This window comes from Terrapene carolina, unplaced genomic scaffold, assembly GCF_002925995.2.
Source record: "Terrapene carolina triunguis isolate 2854851 unplaced genomic scaffold, T_m_triunguis-2.0 Scaffold629, whole genome shotgun sequence".
Lineage (NCBI taxonomy): Eukaryota > Metazoa > Chordata > Testudines > Emydidae > Terrapene > Terrapene triunguis.
In genome coordinates, this window is record NW_020664980.1 from 12,256,912 (window position 1) to 12,262,911 (window position 6,000).

The following is a 6,000-nucleotide window of genomic DNA, read 5'->3' on the forward strand; positions in this document are numbered from 1 at the left end:
TTCTCTACAACAATAGAAAACCGAGACAGAAAGTTGCTTTGGTATTTATTGTATAAAAACATAATGTACAGTATATTACAGAAATTAAGAAAATACAATCTGTTCTCTAATGAATGCATCTTCTTGAACTTCAAAAGCTCACTTGCAGCACAATATATTAACTAAAAAATATATATATACTTTGTCAGCCAACGGCTCAAATGATACATTTTGTGAGTCACAACACTAAATCAGGTAAAGTTCCTAGGCTCCTGCTCCAGCAATCAGATAATTTTCTTGACAAATATTCAGATTCTGGGTTTATCGTTTTTCTTTCCCTTCTTCCTGTAAAAGAAAAGAGTAACACTTAGTAGTCTTGTCTAATGTCTTCCATCCAGGATGATCACAGTCCTTCCTGTGCAAAAATCCTAGAGGTAAATTGAAACTCTATGCATTGCCTTTTCCCATCCCAGTATTGAGAGAGAGCATCTCAATGAGGATGCAGCCTAAATGGGCCAGAGTCTTAGAGAGCAGTGAGGACTTCCTTTTAATGGTCTCTGGCCCCATCTGCCCTCACTCACGCAGCAATGTGACTGAGTCTCGGGAGTGTTCTATGACCATCCAAAGGTGAGAATCTGCTTTAAGCTGCATTGACGCTGCACGCCTTTTACTGATAATATTCCACAGCTCTTCGGTGAAACCCCTCATCATGTCTCCTACTCTATGGCCATCTACTTTCTGTACCAGGTCCTTTGCCCGCATGGATTTTTTGCAAAATGGAGAAGGGTAGTGCCACTGAAAGGTGAGCCCCTATCGAGCCTCTTCACCCTCTGAAGTTCTGCTGGCTCTTTAACAGAACACAGCAACGCCGTGCAGGCTTAAGAGAGGAAGCGTAGTAAAATAAACTGCTCCTTCAGTGTCAGTTGGATGTTTCAAGTGGGCTGCTAGAATTACCTAAATTAGAATTAAGCCAGTGCAGTGGGGTCAACACCCTCAGCTCTTGAGGGAAATGCTACTGCACGGCTCAAGAACAGAAGTAGTTAGAGCTTCCTGTTTTGTACCAGCTCTCAGGTGCTAGCAGTGGATTCCTTTAACACAATGGTAGGAGACTGGCTCCCTGCTGCATGAGTTCCTCGCTCTGTTGAGTCACTGATGCATGCTGGCCCCTACTATTTTTGTGAAATTTTGGTCCAAAACTGAGGAATGTTCAATACCAATCAATGATTAAAAAATGGAGTAGTTCTTACTTGATGAGCTGCTGGAAAATATTTCTTATCTGGCTTGCATTGGGATCCAAGCATATTTGTCTGCCACTTTTCAAGTTTACTCTGGAAAAAAATAAATTAAAAACCCATGAGACAAGTGTTTGGAAATGATCCCCTTAAATTTATTTTTTGATACTAGATTTGAATCTCACATTATTTCCACATTTTCACACGAGGCAGATGCAGGGAGAATTTCTATCGTCTTCAACTGGTTAGGACCAAACACAATCTTATCTGTAGTTCGAAGGCATGAGCATCTCCCACCGTTCATCGTTAATTCTGCAAATACAGAAAAATAGCTCCATCCGTTAAAATGACGGTAAGTAAATGAGGCACATTTGGTAAGCACATCAATTCAACGTACAAATGTCATTTTAAATTCTTCCTAGTTCAAGTTTCAAACGTTCTCTTAGGACCAGCTCTCTGTGCCGTTAAAACAGCAGCCCTGCAGCAGTCAGAATAGAATATGAAAACAAGTCAAAGGGACCTACCGTGTGAAGACGTTAGAGCAACGACTGCAAGTGCGACAATGAGCTTGTACACCATCCTTCTGCAAGATCTTCCTTCCTCTTCTGGTCAAGTTTCTTTGCGTTGTCAAACCTAAAGCTCACACTGGTGTACCACAGAGCCCAGCAGCTTAAATATGCTATGAAAGTAGTTGGGCTGTGACATCAGATGCTAAATTTGAACTGTAATGGAGAAATTTTGAACATGTTCATGTGGAATGTTTATTTTTTTTTATCAACCAGTGATTCATGGATGGAAAAAAATCTTAAAAATACATTTCATACCACAGGTACGATTCGGCAAAGGCGGTTGAGGATTAGGCAGGTGGTTTCCAAACTGTCTATGGATTGTCATTGGTCTGTGATGCATTTGCTGGTTGTCTATGGAGAGTGGCTGTTTGCATGAAGTGGGCTCATGCTCATTAACTGTAAAATTGAATTAAAGGCAGCTAAAATATATTAAACATGTTTCTACTGTTGTTCCATGTAATTGATTTTTATAGCTGCTGTACAGATGTTATGAAGACACATAGTTTGTTGCGGGTACAGAGGCTTTCATTAAGAACATGAAACTGGCTGATCTGGAAGTCATTCAGCTTCTGCGTGAGCGTCCTAAAAGAACGATGTCCCAGGTGTAAAACACCATTATCTGAGCTCCATCCCAGAGTCACTGGACTCTTGAACAAGCTGGGCGTGCACTTCCCCAAACCCAGTTCTCAAACAAGGAGGATCAAAGGATGGTGGCATCAATTTTATTGTAGGTGACCAGATGGGATGCTTCTCTCAATGCTAATAGTGTATATTTTCTGAATCCTGCTTTCAGTGCTTTAAATAGATTTTGTCCAACCCTCTAACGGCCCAGCCCTATCCTGTTTCTGCAGTAAGGTACACTAGAACATGTGCTCTGGAGAGAAGCCTGTAGGTTAGGCTTGCTAGGGATACTGGGGTAGAGAGCCAGAGGATATAAGCCAGCACCGCTACCTTCCCTCCAAAGGCGGGGGGAGAGCAGAGGAAGCAAGATCTGCTGTAGGGCTCTACTGAGGGTACGTCTACACAACAACTAGATATCTGGAGCTGGCCTGTGCCGGCTTGGGCTGTTTCATTGCTGTATAGACTTCTGGGCTTGGAGCCTGAGTTCTGGGACCCTCCCACCCTGCGGGCTCCTTGAGCGCAGGCTCCAGCCCGAGCCCAGAAGTCTACACCAGGAGGAGACAACACCAAGGCCCAAGTTGGGTGGCCCAAGGTGCTGTGGGTTTTCCTTTGCTGTGTAGACACTCCATGAGAGGCTAGGAAAGGGGTAGGTGCTCCATGGCTCTCCAAGGAAGCTGGGAGAGAGCCTAGGGTGAGCTGTGGAAGAAGCCAGTCATAGAACTTAGAAAGCAGTATAAGGAGATAACGCTGCCATCTGGTTTAGTAAGTAAGTGGAGGTGTCATTTGGCTAGAAATGAGACCCAACCTAATCCCAAGGGTTGTAGCAGGATGAGGAAAGAAGCCTGTGGGGAGAGAAGCAGGGAGAGTTCAGGATCCGTACCGGGTTTACAATGGCACTGGGACCACACACATAAGGGGCCCCGGCACCCGGACTGTGGCTCTGCAGCCCCCACTTCACCTGTGCTCTGCCCCAAGGCCCCGCCCATGCAAGTGGCGGGTGGGGTCTCAGAGGAAGAGGTAAAGCAGAGGCAGGAGCTTGCGGGGGGTGGGGGGGATTGTGGGCGGTGCCTTGGGGGGAAGAGGCTGAGTGGGGGTGGGCCCACAGCCCGGGCGCTAGGGCCCACAAAAGATTAACCTGGCCGTGTTCAGGATCAGACCTGGTCTAGGGCTTAAGGATGGAACTCTTGGAGGCTGGAGGGCATAAGCTTCCCTTTTGGCCTGAGAACCAGTAGGGATATTGCTGCTGTCCCTAGGGAGAGCCGGGCGCACACTTCCTGTCGAAAACCAAATTCTCCTGAAAGTTCTAAATCATCAGTGTGACTAACGAGTGTGGAGGTTTGGCTTGTCATTATAGCTGACACCTAATATCATGGTGGTGGGAGTCCTGTTTTGGGGAAACTGAGGGCAAACAGCCCCCGCCCAAACCTTTAACCTGCTGGATGGTTGCTACCCACTTCACAGCCTGTATGAGGGGGAAAGGTCATGTCTCTTGGCTGAATCGTGTTTATTTTCTATTAAACCTACTTGTTGGATCTATCTGGTCTGTTTTTGGTTTAATGAATGATTGAGGGAAATTAAAGTTGTCAGGTGAAAGAGCTTTTCTTGGCAACTGTTAGCTGCAGATTCATTCTGTGAATCCTGGAAAGGCTGCTTAGTAGGAGTCTGATCCAAAGTCCACTGAAATAAATAGATTTTTTTCCCCCCATAGACTTGGATCAAGCTGTAGAACACCAGACTAGATGTTGGCTTTTCACTTTGATAAGCAAAAATCCTTCTATTGCTGACTGGTTGTCCAGTATAAGTTCAGAGGACCAGGTCTAATATCAGATCGCTCCCTTGTGGGAGATTACGTCTGACAGCTGCTCAGCCCTTCTGTTACTTTTCGTCTGATTCACAGCGCTGAAGGCTTCTCCTTTACCTCCAGACAAACTCAGCAAAATCTATATCTTCACAAGTACAGTGAGTATATGGTGTGAGACTGGTAGTAATGCAAGCAGAATCAGGCATGTTTCATATGTTGACAAATCACATAAAACTCAGCACTGTCTTGAAAAAGGAACTTCCCTTTTTCCATTGCCCAGAATTTGGCATAAAGTTTTGTGGGCTTAGTGTTATGGCAGAGGTGAACGTTAAGGAGTACCAGTCTTCATCTCATTCCTCTTTGACCCTTTTGAAATTTCAGACATCATTAACATAGCCACAACAGAAAATCTGAAATGAATGCATTGCCAGAGTTTGTAAATCGCACCACTGAAACCTAGTTACAATTCTACTAAATACGGTGATTTGGCTGATCATTTAAACCTTCATCCTGTGACTTATGTTGCCTAACTTTCAAACTGTCTAAATTTCAGGCAGAACGTGCCTTCAAATTTCTGCAATCTAAAGGCTCCTTTATTGAAATACATGAAGCACCTTCCTAGCAGACAATTGCACAGAAGATATGCAGATTTTGCACTGTTGTAGCAGTAGTTATGCTGTATTAGTCACATTATTTTCATCTGCCTTCTAAATAGGAGTGGTTTTCAATTGTGGGGGCAACTTATGAGGGACCTTGAAGTACTCAGCCGGGGGAGATCTTCTTAAATTGAGTCCTGCTCCAAACTCTTACTTCCCACTGCACTAAGAGATCAGTTTTCCCTTTGTGAGCATCCTCAGCACAGTGCCTGCTGATACCACAGTGGAGCATCTCTCTTAAAAAATTTTAAAAAAATTGATCATCAACCACTTCCCGGTTTCCTTACTTGTTCCCTGCAGTTCTCCCATCCATCCAGAGCTATGGCTATGGACCAAGAGTTCTGCTTGGTAAACAAGACCTGTTGCACAAGTCAACAGAGTTGCAGGTCATTTCGATGCTTCTTTCAAAGTTTCCTCTTTCCTCCTAGAAGGAGGACTAAGGTCTCATTAACCTTGTGCCATCAGGCAGATTGCTGGTAGCCTATGCCTTTATGAATGGAATTTCTGCTGAAATCTCCAATATGAATTCTAGTTACACAGTGGAGGAGGATGGAGATTATTCTGGATATGAATGTGGTTTTTTTATGCAATCTCTTAAGTACAATTGTTTTAAGCGTCATCCTTTAGTGGTTAACACTTCTGAAGGTTAAACTTCCTCTACTACTGCTAGTTCATGGGTTTTCCAGTAGATCATGTCAACTATAATTAGTGAAAATGTACATGCAGTGCTTCGTGACAGACAAGGCAAACGTGCCCCTCTCTCAATTTCCATTTCCTCTTCCGGTTCCCCGATCCTCAAATCGTAAATGTCTGTTTAATTCCCTTTGCAAGATTTTTAACACCTCCTAAAACAACTGGAAGCTTGCCTCGCCAGTCCATGATAGTCGAAATGGCCAGGCTCCTACAAACCATTAGGCATGTGCTTAGCTCTAAGCATTTCCATTTTCAGTTTGGGAGATGTGCAGAAATCTGGGAGAACAGATATTAATGTGTGTTGTGTTTTCCTCTTCAGTAAGTGGAATGTTTTATCTTGGGAGATATAGGGAGAACATAAGGCTAAAGGGTGAGATTCTGGCTCCACTGAAGTCAATTGAAAATCTCCCATTGAATTCAAATGGCTCCCAGATTTCACCCAAATTTTT